Genomic DNA, 15298 nt, shown 5'->3' with positions numbered 1-15298 from the left:
TATATTGACCAGGGGCAAACAATGCCGCGGACTATCTGTCCAGACACCCTGGAAAATCTGAAGCAATTCTAACTTCATGTTAGTGCAGGAGATGGCCGACCACTCAGCCGGTGAAAAATGTTTTTGCATGCTCTGGGAAGCTCTCTGGAAAGGAGACTGGAATTGGGCCCTGATGGGTTTGGACAAGAGCACGGAAGAGGCGAAGGTCGCGCTAGAGCAGCAATGGAAGGTGAGAAATGAGTTGTCCTTCACTCTGTCGGAGCTGCTGTTGAAGGGCCAGAAAATGACAATAAAGTTATAGCTCTGGCACATCACAGACATCAGGAGTCAGACAACACCAAGTCCCGACTAAGGTTGAAGTTGTGGTTCCCCAATCTGGAACTGCTCGTCAACGAGTTTGTAAGAAGCTGCATGTGGTGTTAGGCCAGATTGAGTCGATGCCAAGAGAGACCAAGCCGTGACCAAGCCGTGGGATTTTGGCGCAGCAGGGAGAGAGACACACATCCTTGTGGCGATTGACGAGTGGAACAGATACCTGGAAGTGGAGATTATCGAGTCAACATCGCTTGAGAACATCATACAGGAGGAGGTGTGTACCGAAATGCCCCCCCCTTCCAAGGGGAGAGGAGATTTGGAAGGTTGACTCATTGATCTACCTTGGGAGTTTTTTAACATCAAAGACGGATTTCTCTAGGCTTATAGTATGGCTAAAAAAATTTGCCCAACCCATGACTAACCAGCTGTTGAAGCTAGATCAAAAATATGGTAGGTATACCTTGAAACCAATTCTGAAAAATTATTAATGTCAAATTATCCCTAAAATTCTGTATGCTGTTCATATATATCCCAGGATCTTATTGGATTATCTCCCGACTATTGAAACTTTGATTTGGCATAGAGTTTTACACCTTCCAAATTCAGTTTGTATGGACGTAATCCGATACAAACTGGGTATAGTTTAATTATGTGCACAAACATCTTGGAAGATTCTCTCATTGATAAGGAATCCTGCTTCCAGCAGAGGCCTCACTATATGCAGATTTGAAGGTGATTCGCGAGGCTAAGGCAAGTGCTGTGCTGGGAGAAGCATGTACGTTGGTTAGCTCACTTTTGATGGCGGGCAGTAGCTATGTTCAGGATTTGAAGGATAATCCAGTTCATACCAAGTTACTTTTGTTTAGGTTTGACTGGATTCAAACGAGTGAGAAACTGCATTCCTATTCCTCGCACTCCCAATTTCAGAGATGACATACGAAATTAGGAACTTTGGCTCCTTTCTTATCTATCTATCCTGCGAAGTCTGTCAGACATGGTTTCCTTCGATTTCGATGGAACCTGCTGTAGACAATGCACAATTTGGTAAGATATGGCCTATTGGAAGCGAATGATGTAAGATGTTGCTTTTGAATGAGTACATCTGAATGTGCGACACTTAACATCAGTTTCTGTATTGTCCTGCCCTACAGGGCCAGAGGTGTAATTATTTGAAAAAAATGTTGGATCTTTTTGCTATGCGTGAGGAGGAGTTGGTTTTGTCAGCGTTCCTCTCGGCGAAAACAACTTCAACGGTATTAGCCACTATAAACTTTTTTAAATCAATGAATTTCGAGTATTTGCAGTATGAACCACATATTGTACAGCTAGAAAATGTTCAGAAAATCGGTGCCAGGGTTCTTTATCAGGATTGTATATTGTGGATCGATTGAATAATTGTATTTTTGCAGAAATTCCAGGGACTATTTTATGAATTATGTAAGTTTTAGATGAATCTGTTTTCGTTTTTTAAATTGATAAAGAATGAAGAGTTTTGTAATATGGGAATGTTATATTGGCCTATCTTAGTTATGTATTACCCTTTGGACTTGGCTAGTGGTCTTGTGATTAGTTTTATGAAACTGTGTCTAATGATTGATTTTATAAAATCTTTATGTATTCTTGTAAATTGTGTATTTGAAGTGTATTGATGTTAAAGGTTGATTTCTTTTTTAACTCTTTATTCAAGCAAACAGGTAGACGGATTGGACACCGGTCACACACCCCATTGATCACATATAACCGCGATTACTACATTGGATTATGTCACATATCAACATTCTGCGCACAGGTTATTCCTTCTCCATTCCCAGGTTGTACATTTCTCAAATATTTCACGGAATAGGTCCCATATATTCTTTGGCCTACTCGCCGAATTACAGTCCTGACGTAACTCTTCTCTTTCTCATCTACATAGGTGAGCTCTCTGAGCCACTCCTCACATGATGGTGCCACTTTCCATTTCCATTTTAACAAAATCCATTTCTAAGCAAACATGCAACATATATTAAACAATCTACGATTTTGATGGAAGCGTTTCCAATATCGCCCAGTAGGTATTTAAGATGGAGGAGCGTGGGAGGTATCCCAAACCATAACATGCAGCACCCCGACTACCTCCTGCCAAAACTATGCCACCTTGGGGCAGTTCCAAAACATATGGATTGAGTCCGCTAACCCCAATCCACAATTCACACATTAATCTGCTGCATTTGGAAAGAAGCGTGCCACTCTGGCAGGTTTATAATGTAAACAGTTTCAAACCTTGAATTGAATTAAACGTAATTGTGCATTGAGTGCCACATCCTTTGTTACCAGACAATATCTACGCCATGTAGTCTTGTCTATAGTCATATTCAGGTCTCTGTCCCACTTAAGTGTTGCTGTATTCCACATCGTCTGAGAAGCCTGCACAGTTTTATACAACCTCGACACTTGACCACTCACTGCCCCCAGTGCTACCACATCTGTACATTCACATGACTTCCAGGGGGAACGATGCCCATCTCCAGCGCACCACTGCCCTTATTCGGAAATATTGCAACCTTTTTAATGGGGCTCATCCCCAACTTCACAGTGAATTCCTCCTGCGTGACAAATTTTCCCCTTGGAAATAGGTCTCCCAGCACTATTGTTTTGCACGGATCCCATGATGTCTGTATATTGGGGTCATCCATAGGATGGAAGGCTGGACAGTTCCAAATGCTAATCTTGTTGTTATACGGGGTTGTTATTCCCAAGCATTTAAAAACTCAAATCCATGCGTTAACTGTCGTATGCACAGGGTTTAAGCTACAAGAGTCTGTGCACCGTTCGTCAAAAATGACTGCTCTAAGGTTTGTCGGGCCGCACCATATCATTCCAGTGCTCGATGCACTAGACCGGGGTCAGGTACATACCAGTGTCCTGGGAATTGTGCTTGGGTAACCAGATAATATAATTCAAAGTCACGTTCATATGGCGCAGGTAGCCCCTCCCAGCTCGTATGGGGCGTACCGCTTCCCCATACAAATTCCCCATGCAACTTTACAAAGAACCCTCTTCCAGGCCAAATTGGTATAGATGCAAAATAATATAGAAGTTTGTGCACTACTACCCTTTTTAGCAGTGATAATGTACCATATAGGGAAATCGGAATCTAGCCCATAACTCTAATTTGAGTGCTGAGATATGCCTCGTGATTGTCTACATACGGTGTTTGCTGTGTACAGGACACCATCACTACCTGATATTTAAAACTAGTTTTGGCCCATCTAAGTCCCTTGAGGTCAGCCAGTATAGTGGTACCTTTGGTGAGTGGGAACAATTCAGATGTGGTGGTGTTCACCTTATATCCCGAGTAATGTGTAAATCTAGCCACTTCCTCCACAATCGGCCGTAGGTTCTCATTAGGGTTACGTATATACAACAGTGTATCATCCGCATACAGGGAGATAGTGACCAGGGGACCTACTATGTATATCTCTCTATGTGCGTGACACCCCCACATCAGTCAGGACAGTGGCACTATCGTGAGTGAAAACAACAATGGGGAAAAGGGACAACCTTCCACGTGCCAATGTGAATGTTTGGGACAAAGACGCGTTAGTTCGGACCCTAGCTACCAGGTTCGGATAGAGCAGTCTCAGAAACCCGAAAAAATTACTCCCCACGCCAAAATGTCTAAGTACCCCAACTAAATAATTCCATGAGACAGAACTGAAAGCTTATTCAGCATTGAGTGACGCTGCTACCGCTTGGGCCTGTGGATTCATTTGTGACATTATACCAAAAAGACGTTGTAGATTGAGGGCTGTGGAACGTGTGGGGATACAACCCAACTGGTCTAGGTGCTCAAGATAAGTCATGTACTGAAGGAGCCTATTCGCCAACACTTTAGTGTATACCTTGGCATCTGTATTAATTGGTGACAATGGGCGGTAGGAAGTGACTTCACCAGGCGGGCTACCTGGTTTCGGCAATACTGATATAACTGCCTCAGTGAGCATAGATGGAAGCTGCCCAGCTACCAATGACTCTTCCCACACCCTAAGTAGTCGTGGCATCAGGGTCTCTGTGTACGTCTTATACAATTCAATATCCACGCCTGGTAACTTTACTGGAGGATAGTGAGGCAATGGCTCCCACTATTTCTACTAAAGTAAGCGGCGCATCCAATGCCTCACTGGCCTCTGCAGGAAGACCCAGAGGGCAATCCCTTTCAAGTGTAAATCTTAATCCTTCTTCCTCCATACAAACATCAGCATTTGCGTCCAGCTTCTCATAGAATTATAAAAACGCATTATTAATTGCCTCAGTGGATGTCAAAATCCCCCCTGCTGCCACTTCAATTACGGTGAGGGGCATCACCCCTCACTCACCTCTGACCACTTCTGCCAAGAAAAGCCCAGGCCGATCTTCCTCTCTGTATCGGCGAACCTGGGCAAGTTTTGCCATGTAGTGTATCTCCCGATACACCAAATCGCAGAATTTTAATTAGATACATTTGATTACTCCCAGAGCGCTTAATTTGCAGTTATACCATATTAATTCTCTAACCTGTGTAATTCGCACTCCACCTCTGCCAGCTCCCGCCGGTGGCCTTCAGCACCCCTGATGTAACCGAGATTATTGTACCTCACAGCTAGACTTTAAAAGTTTCCCATATTGTGGCATGCCTCGAAACTGAGCCCTCATTTGTCTTAAAGAATTCTTCAATCTGCTCCCACAAATCATTTACTAGCGTACCGTCCATAAACATGGTACGTGGCGTCGTCCACAGGCGGTGGGGACGCAGCGAATTACCAAGCTCCAGTGAGATTGCTACTGGTGAATGGTCCGACAGAGTGCAGGGTAAAATTCACCTGCCGTGCAGATGTGGTGCCCATATTGCGGAGAGTAGCCAGAAATCGATCTGTGACATAGCGGCGTGGACCGTAGAATAGTATGTGTACTCCCTGCCCTTGGATGCTCGTCCCACCAGATATCAACAAACCCCAATTGTCCCATTACCTGCTTGATCATTTTAGATGCAGTGGACAATCTGCATTGTGTAATGCTTGACCGGTCCTTTTGGAGATCTAAGACCATGTTAAAATCACCACCCCATATAATGGGGGCGTCCGTCATCCTCACCGGAATCTCAAGACACCCGGCTATAAAATCCTGGATCGTCAAGATTCGGGCAAAAAGTATTAATTAGGATAACTCTTTCACCCAATATTTCCCCCTTCACTATAATATACCGGGCCCTCAGGGTCCGCCCGTAACTCCTCTGCCTGAAAGCACAGTTATCGATGCACCAGTATAAGGACTGCTTTGGCTTCAGATGAATAGGATGTTTAACATCTCTGTCGCTCTGATTTGGATGCTCCAGTGTGTGTGTTTCTTGAAACATTACTATTCTAGGAGAATGGCGGTCCAAATATGCTATGACCTTCCTAGCTTTAATCAGATTGCTTAGGCATTGAACATTCCATGTTACCAGTCCTATTACTTCACCTGACATTTAGCTGCGGACAAAAACAATAATCATGCATATTTTTCTGTGTACCAATTGGGATGCAGCATACTCCACATCCAACTACCCACCCGTCAGTTTTTGCTTTAAAAAACCTCTTTATTTCTCCCCTTCCTCCCTCTCCCCTCTCCCCCACACCCCACCCCTATCCTGATTACACGTCCTACCCCAAATCCTTGAATTGCCCAACAGGGGATTTGCGCATTTCCCTTCTTATCCCCCTCTCTCACCATCCGCCCCAACTGGATTTGTCTCCAGTACTACCATAGAACTTTCCTGGGGTACACTGTGAGTGGCCACCTCTTAAAGTGACAAGTCTGGTGGCCGTTCGTCCCGGCATACTCCAACAATTTACTCGTGCGATATTATTCCATTGTCTTGTTAGCACCATGCAGCCACTTCATGCTCCATCTCCCATATCATTCCGACCGACCTCTGCTCTCGGGTCGTGATTTGGATCATTCCCACAGCCCTGCATTGGGAGTGGAATTGACGCCTCCAGATATGCCGTGGCATCTGAAGGATTTTCAAAGAAGTGCACCCTGCCGCTGTGTTGCATACGCAGCTTTGCGGGAAACATTAAAGCATATGAGACATGTTAGGCCCGCAATAATCTTTTCACTGGGTCGTATGATCTTTTCAAGACCCAAACCCCGGCTGCAAAATCTGCATGAATATGAATGTTGTTAGCTTCATAGCGGAGTGTGCCTTGTTCCCCGGACAGTTTCAAGATGAGATCCCAGTCCTGGTAGTTAAGCATTCTAGCAATGATAGTGCGCATGATTTTTTGGAGGTTTTCCATGAACTGTTCCATGGACCCTTTGCAGGCCGCCTCGGGTACTCTGACAATGGGTATATTGTTACGCATTGAGCAAGATTTGAAATTATGTCGGCCCACTTTATCCTCCACTTCTCCAATCCTTGTTTCAGCTTCGTTTATACAGCCCGTTTCTTTCTGAAGCTTTTCTGCTAATCATCCAACTTGACGTTAGCGGACATAAAGTCACTCTGCACGGCCATCATAACTGATCTTCGGGGGCATTGCTGGGCACAATGCATTGGCCTCCTTCCTGTCCCTTTTCCGCTGGACCTGGGGTCGCTACCTGGGTACTTGTAAATGAATCCATTGTCCCACGTTGCTTCCCTGCCCCTTTTGTCATATTGCCAACTCGGTTTGGGGCATTCTCAATGTTCTCTTGGATGTCAGCAGGCACCTTGGCGTTCTGTGTTGTTTAATGATGATGTATCACAATGTAGCACAATGTAGCACCACCAGGCTCCGTTTGAAAATCCCAATCAACGGTCTATCAGACACGGCGCCTCTGCATTTGTTTAGTGGTATGCGCTGTGCCACCCTTTCCCCCCAATCATTGCCCACTAAGCCAAGTGGGGCTCTCTCATGAGGAGTGGCCAGCACAGTTGGTTCTCACCTAGGGGGAGCCAGTGTCGTGCAGCTGCAGTCTGCCTCTCAGGGTGGTTGTCAGAGGATCTGGTAGGCCATTCCAACTCGCTGCCAATCGTATGTGCCGACAAGATCTTAGGTGATCAGTGTCCTGGTGCCATCACATGAAATTGATTCACTGCAGATGCCTTATAGTTATCAGGGCTATGTATATCCCAGCTATCTGCCACAGCTCCTCCCAGCTTCCACGTGGGAGAGTAGAGACAAAATGCACTCTGGGATTTTGGTAAATAGTCTATTTGTGGCCCTGCCTGCCACTGGTAGCAATCTCCCAGCTCAGCTCCCAAAGATTATGGCGCTGCCTTCATTTGATGGTCATATGCACTAGATCATCTTTGTTGTTTCTGCCACTTGAGTAACATGAAAGTCACAGCCCTGAGCTGTCTATTTTTGCCTTTCAGTGTGTGCCCGGAGTTGCTTTCGGCAGCTGTACTATATACTGCTCTCCCCTCTCCTTGCGGTAGGAGTGCCTCCCCTCCCCTGCATCTGCCTCCGCAATGTCCGGGCCAGTCGCTGCAGTGCTCGGCGGTCCCCCGTTGTATTCCCAGCCATCCTCCAAGCGGGGCGTAGGTCATTGTATGGGTGTGCGCCGCAGGCTCCTGATCAGAACTGCCCCACCGAGGGGGTGCGACCAGCCTGAATATTTATCAGCGGGTGGTGCACCTTCCTCTCGCCCTCTGCTCCGGTTTCGCCTTGGTGGTTGGCTACTAGTCCTCCGGTGCTCAGCTCCGCTCTCCCGGCTCACCTGTCTCCATACACTGTGCTTCAGTCAGTTGTGCCTTTCTGTCGCGGGCGCAGAGACTAGCTGTGGCACAGAGCGGGCGGCATGATTCTTCCAGCCCCTCCCCCCCTGGGCCGATCACGCCACCGATGAAGGTAGCAGCCCCTCCCTGCATTGTGTGCACTGAAATAGGGTTGGATCAGGCAGCTGCGCCGGCTGACACGGCCGAGGCTTGTTCTCCCTTTCTGCTTAACGGCGCGATTCCTGCTTTGGGTCGAGTCTGCAGGACACCTTGAGCTTCTGTCACAAGCTTTTCAGCAACTTTGATACCAGCACTGAAAGGATATTTATTCTTTTAGGATAATGCTAGGGAAGGAGCTCGCGCTCAGGCGGCCATCCCTCCTGTTGCTCAACAGCGCCTGCCCCCGATTTTTTCTTTTTCAACTGAATAACATTAAACAGAAGAAGAAAAAAAAGAAGTGACACAAGTCAGATAGGGTTGCCTTGTGAAAAGTTTCTATAATACTATCCGGTGCTGTCGTGGAGTAAATCTGGATCTTGCTTTTAATGTTGAATCTGAGGTAGAGTCTATCTCTAGGTCGTCTATAATCTGTGTTCCTGAAACCTGTGTGTCCTCATCAAGAGACACAAGTAACCTAGCGTCCTCAATGCCGTTCACTGTAAATGTCATCAGCATTATGTTGTCAGTTGAATCCACTTAAATACTAATCCTCTGAGTCCCGTTCTTTGGGACAGTGTATTCTGGAGGACCTTGTGATCCATAGTATTGAATGTTGCTGTTAAATCAAGAAGCGCAAATAAATATGATCCCTTCTTATCTAATGACTTTCTGTCATCAAACATCTGTAGAGTTGCTGTTTCAATGCAATAATCGGCACAGAAAACTGACTGAAATGGCCCTAATAAATTCTGCTTTTTAATCCAGTCAATTTTCCCAGAAACGGGAGAGAGGTAACTGCCTGGTAGTCAGATAAAGAGTTGACATCCAAATTGCCTCACTGAAAAAAACCCAACTTGGTCCAAATGTATCAAGGACTGGAGAGCTTGTCCTGCCTGAAAGCTGGTATTCTAGTGGGAATGTTTTAATGTTTCTATTCCTATTTATTGTGATTTACTTTAGCATTTAACCTTAAGCATTAATATAGCAATCATTCAACAAACATATTCTGAATTTTTATATTAAAAACATTAGACTGAAATGTAGATATACACGTGAAAAGAAAACACTATCACTTTTTTATTTCAGAGTGTAATTAAGTCCAAATTCGTGTAGAAGTATAGTGTTGGGTAGAGAGTTAGGAAGTCCCAATAATGATTTCCAAATCCTTCCTTATAATTTGTTCAATACTTTTGTAAGATCAAGCAAGCAAAGATCCAAACCGTCCAAAATAATGTGTTTGATATTTAAAGTATAAAACTCAATGATCGGAAGTAAAGAACATTTGGAGTAATAATGTGTTTGATATTTAAAGTATAAAACTCAATGATCGGAAGTAAAGAACATTTGGAGTACTTATGATATGTATAAAACTGAATGATCGGAAGTAAAGAACATTTGGAGTACTTATGATATGTATAAAACTCAATGATCGGAAGTAAAGAACATTTGGAGTACTTATGATATGTATAAAACTGAATGATCGGAAGTAAAGAACATTTGGAGTACTTATGATATGTATAAAACTGAATGATCGGAAGTAAAGAACATTTGGAGTACTTATGATATGTATAAAACTGAATGATCGGAAGTAAAGAACATTTGGAGTACTTATGATATGTATAAAACTGAATGATCGGAAGTAAAGAACATTTGGAGTACTTATGATATGTATAAAACTGAATGATCGGAAGTAAAGAACATTTGGAGTACTTATGATATGTATAAAACTGAATGATCGGAAGTAAAGAACATTTGGAGTACTTATGATATGTATAAAACTGAATGATCGGAAGTAAAGAACATTTGGAGTACTTATGATATGTATAAAACTGAATGATCGGAAGTAAAGAACATTTGGAGTACTTATGATATGTATAAAACTCAATGATCAGAAGTAAAGAACATTTGGAGTACTTATGATATGTATAAAACTGAATGATGGGAAGTAAAGAACATTTGGAGTACTTATGATATGTAGTTTTCATTTGGGAAATAAGATGCACCACTTTAGAATTTAAGGTCTTATTCCGCATAGATATTGAAGTGGAATCGCAAAGATTTTATTTGTTTATTTATTTTAATATTTATATTGCGCCAGTAGCTTGCAAGCCTCAGGGCGCAGAAACACGGACACGAAGGAGAAACAGTAACAGGAATTATACAATGAAGACGGGATGGCTACATAGGTTTACTCTGTCTGGGGATAGACTAGGGGGCAATTTATTTGAAGATGTGGGTTTTTACCAGTTTGAGAAAACGGGTGTAGTTGGTTTCCAATCTTAAATGATCCGGAAGACTATTCCTGAGACTGGCTGCAAGGGTCGGAAAGGCTCTGCCTAAGCCGCTTTTGAGTTTGTGTGGGGCAGCTGCGATTTTACCAAGTTGGGACGATCTCAATGTTCTATTTGGAACATATGGTGTAATCCTCGTTTTAAGGTAGGTTGGTGCTTTTCCATAAATACATCTAGGTACAATGGTTAAGGACTTGAATTGCACCCGGTCTTCAATGTTCAGCCAATGGAGCTCCCTTCTGGAGCTGCTGATATGCTTGGTTCTAGATTTGAGCTTGACAATTCTTACCGCGTTGTTCTGTACAACTTGGTAGCTTTGTAGACACTGCTTGGAGGCACCCAGGACTAGGGCGTTGCCATAGTCAAGGCGCGACATGATGGTAGCTCTTTTTCTATGGTCGCACAGTTGTCCTCTGATATAAAGGGTCTGATAGCTTTTATTAGTCGGAGATGATAAGCACAGTTTTTTTTAATGTACTGTACTTGGGCGTCCGCCCCCACAGATGCTGCCAAGGGTTTTAACCTTACCTAGGACCGGTATGGGTGCATCTTTAATCTGGAAGGATGTGTAGGAGGGAGAAAGCTTTGCTTGGGCTGAGGATGAGCCAAATATCATGAGCTCTGTTTTCTTCCCGTTGAGGCACATCCAATTGGAGTCCATCCATTGTTCAACGTTGTTATATATCATGGTTAGTTGCTCACTATCTTTCAGATAGTCGCCACTTAGTTCAAACACCAGCTGCGTGTCGTCAGCATAGTTTGTGAAATAGGTGTTGATATGGTCGAGAATAAGGCATAGGTACCTCAAGTAGAGGTTAAATAGCATTGGTGACATGCTAGCCCCTTGGGGGACTTTGCAAAGGATTTCTTTTTCCAAGGAGAACTTGTCCCCCCAGTGCACCCTAGATATCCTATTTTTTAGGAAAGACATTATCCAGCTGATGGCTTCATCGGAGCAGTTGGTGGTCTTTTTTAGTGAGTTCTGGAGTAGGTTGTAGTCGAAGAGGTCAAATGCGACACTGAGGTCGAGTAGGATGAGGAGACCTGTCCTGCCCTTGTCGATAATACTGAGCATTTTGGTCTGTAGGTCTAACATGGCTGTCTCAGTACTATGAGCAGGGCGGAAGCCCAACTGTTGTGGGTGGAGGGAGTTTGATTCCTCCACGTGTGCCTGGAGCTGCATGGTGGCGATCTTATCCATGATTTTAAGGATGAAATTGCAGTTTGTTATAGGTCTGACGTTGTTCGGATCACGTTGGTTGAGATTGTTTTTTTTTTTACCAGGGGGGTTACTGTGACCTTTTTGATGGCTTTAGGGACTTCCTGATCTCTGAATGAGGCATTAATGATCTTTGTCAGTATAGGGGCGAATATGTCTGTGTTGTCCAGTATTATTTGGGTGGGATGATGTTTCCTGCGCATGTCGTGGGCTTCATGGTGGCAAGTACCCTGATCAATTCACTGCTGGTGATTTTTGTGAACTTGAAAGTTCCAATACATGGTGTTGCGGTCTTATCTGGCAGAGTGACTGTCGTTTTTTTGTTGGTCAGGAATTTATGGTAGTGTCTGTAGCTTTAGAGATTTTGTTGAAGAAAGCGATCTGAGTAGCATCGCATTCTTCTTGTGAGGGTAGGAAAGGAGGGGTGATGGCTTTAGGTTTTTCTATGGATTTTAGAATGTTGAACAGTTTGCTGGTGGAATTAGCGGCTTATCACCCAAGTAACGTGTCGACAGGACCCGTTGAATTTTACACCCATCTATCTCTCAATTAAATCTACAAATGTTCTTTTTATTAGAGAATACAATTATGTTAGATTTAGAGGGCTTTTTAGTGAGATTATGCAATACAGCATATGCGAAAATAATTTGAGTTTCTTTTGCAAGCCATAAGGCGTACGGTTGAACAAGATAATATCATCTGCAAATGCGAGCCAATGTATCCTGGAACCTCCCAATTTCAATGGAAAGATATCCGGACTACATGTTAAAGAGAATCGTGGCAAGATTTCAGCCTTGTTTGACTCCAATTTCAGTTGTAATTAAGTCAGTCAAAAGACCAGAACGATTCATCCGTACTTTGTAACTAGTCTGATCGTACAATAGCGATATCAAACCTACAATGCAATCTGGAATACCATACGAAATATTTTCTCCCACAGAAGTGCTCTGATAACACTATCGAAAGCGGCACATATGTCCAACAATGTCATATAAATTGCCCCACTTTGAGTTTTGTGTGAGGTTTCCACGAGATGCACAGGAATTGTGGCATTTAGGATCGTACCCATAGTTTTCTAAAAGCCTACTTGGAATCGAGCTAAGAGTTTGACTGTTACCCATTGTTCCAGTTCGTGTAGTAAAAGGGTAGCAAATACCTTGGCAGGTACATCAATTAAAGAAATTGGGGGATAGTTATAAGGATCATTAATGGGCCCCTTCTTATGTATCAGTACAATGATGGCCTTAGGCCATGAAGAAGGAATGATTTTGGTCTCAAAAATCAAATCAAAACTGTGTTTAAGAATTTTAGCCCAAAAAGGGTCATCTTTCAGAAGGCAGGATGGTAGTACATCGGGCCCTGCAGCCTTCGAGTACTTCAATTTCTGAATTGCCCATTGCAAATCACCCAGTGACCAAGGACATTTTTGCAGAATGTTTTTAGTGAGGGGCTTCATGTCAGGTGGAAGAAAACCCTTAGATAAGGCATGCCTTTCTTGAATATATTTTCTCCACACATCTCCAGGGATTGCAGGTTCACAAGCAGGAAGTGCGCACCCATGTGGGTTTCGCAGTAAAGACCAGATATCTTTTACCTCCCGCTTGCAAAGAAGGGAGATCATATTTTGATTATCAGCCAATAGTCGTGCCGTTTTTACCCTTTTAAGATTGTTTTTCTACTGAAGTAGGATGTATTTTTTTGCCTTGCAAAAGGAGGACACATTAGCATCTACTCTTTTGGCCCCTCTAATGTCCTTGTTACGCAAAGAATTAAGAACCGCAATATCTTTGAGATATTTGTTTGGATGGGTGTTACTCCAACTCGTGTACTCCTTCTGTGCAAGCTGATGAAGATGAGATGCTATCATCCTACTGTTCCACCCGTCCACACTCTGCTTTAACATACTTGATATACAGCTATCACGTGGGACCAAAATGTCACAATTTACCAAAAATGCCAATTGTCTGCATAATTTAGGGTTCCACCTAATAGAGTGTGCCTGCCGATGTAATTCAGCTAAGGACAACACCTGTGATCCAGAAAATAATTCAACTGGTATACTCACACCAATCAAATTGCACGACACCCCAATATAGTCCATCAGAGAATGAGATAACCCTCTCTTCCAGGTAAAGTCAGGTTGGTCATTCGCATAAGGAATTATGTGAATATTCTAATCTGCCAGAAATTCCATCCAACCGATACCTCTTTCATGCGATGTTGAAATAGGTATATATTTAGGAGAGGTTCTATTTGAGACCATACGTTCCTTCAAAATAGAACTAAAATCTCCCCCAATGATAATCTCATATCCGGGATTGCGTATGAAAGCTTTTTGTGGAATTGCATCTAAACCTCCTAAAATGGATTCCCGAGACAGTGGGCCTCATTACGAGAAGTGCGGAATGGGTTTAACGGCGCTGGTAATGGTGCCGGCGCCGTTAAACCCACTCTGCACTCTTACGAGGTCCCTTCACGGGACCCGCTCTGGACGGCTCATTTATCCAGATGTCCAGAGCGGGTCCCGTGAGGGGACCAGGGAGCTAACAACAGGCCTGTTATTAACGGGCCCGTTGTTAGCTCCCACCCCATTCCCATTGAGCCCTATGGGGGCTCGAATGGGAATGGGGAAGGACCCGGCCCGGGTTCCCTGAAAGAAGGAAATACCGGGCCTTCCATACTGGGAATGGGCCGGTATTTCCCCATTCAGGGAACCAGGACCCGGCCACGATTTTGGGGGCGGGCATGGCAGCCTCCAAAGTCGTAATGAGGCCCAGTGAGTTTGTTGTTCCAATACAAATTAATAATTAATATATAGAGCTGATTTCATATTGCCTCAATGACCAGTAATTCATCTGTAGTGGTAATAAAGCGGGACGTCATCCGTAAACTATTTTGAACCAGTATTGCAAGGCCACCTGATGGCCGTCCTTGGGGCCCGCGTTTAGCGTACTGACAAAATGAAGTGAACCCATATGTTTCAAAGCCATGGTTTCTTGTATGGGAGCGATACATGCAGTATTCAAAACCTGGAACAAACAATGACAATTGAACTCAGTTCTAAAACCACAGCAGTTCCAACTAAAGATACAGAAAATGGGAGTTATGACTGTGCTCGATTTAGATCGAGTGAAGTCGCATTTTTAATATAAGTTTATGACAATGCTAGTTCTTTTATGGCGTTTTCAAATATGGCTAATTGAGTTAGCATATCTTGATTTAAGAGCCGGTTAGTAACACCTTGTAAATCAAGATTATCATTAAGGACAGTCTTAGGACGTTAGAATTGAATAAAACGAGTAGAGTCTTGCATATTCGCAAAAGCATATAATTCATAGCCCACCAAGTTGAAGTTATTCCTCTGTTTCCACAGCGTTTTAGAAATGAATTGGGATTTAACCTTGCAACGCATCCGATTATTATTGCACAATGAAAGTTTAATCTATTCCAGATCATCAGAATTTAGGCTATGAAGGGAAGGAATTTGTTGAAATACTTTAAGTGAGAGCGATGGATTCTGTCATTACCATGCAAAGCTACGTCACTGCTCCAACCAATATACACTTTCATCTCATTAGGAGAATCAACGAAAGTAAGAGCTTGGTCAGGAGC

At 43.6% G+C, this 15298-nt stretch overlaps 1 protein-coding gene across 1 annotated transcript in view; it reads left to right on the top strand.

Annotated features, from left to right (window-relative positions):
* Nucleotides 1-15298, top strand: part of LOC138576984 (uncharacterized) — a 422688-nt gene that overhangs the window by 114026 nt on the left and 293364 nt on the right. The window lies entirely within an intron of this gene.

This window comes from Ambystoma mexicanum, chromosome 1p (genome assembly GCF_040938575.1).
Source record: "Ambystoma mexicanum isolate Mex_15411 chromosome 1p, UKY_AmexF1_1, whole genome shotgun sequence".
Lineage (NCBI taxonomy): Eukaryota > Metazoa > Chordata > Amphibia > Caudata > Ambystomatidae > Ambystoma > Ambystoma mexicanum.
This window is presented reverse-complemented; position numbering and strand designations above follow the sequence as displayed.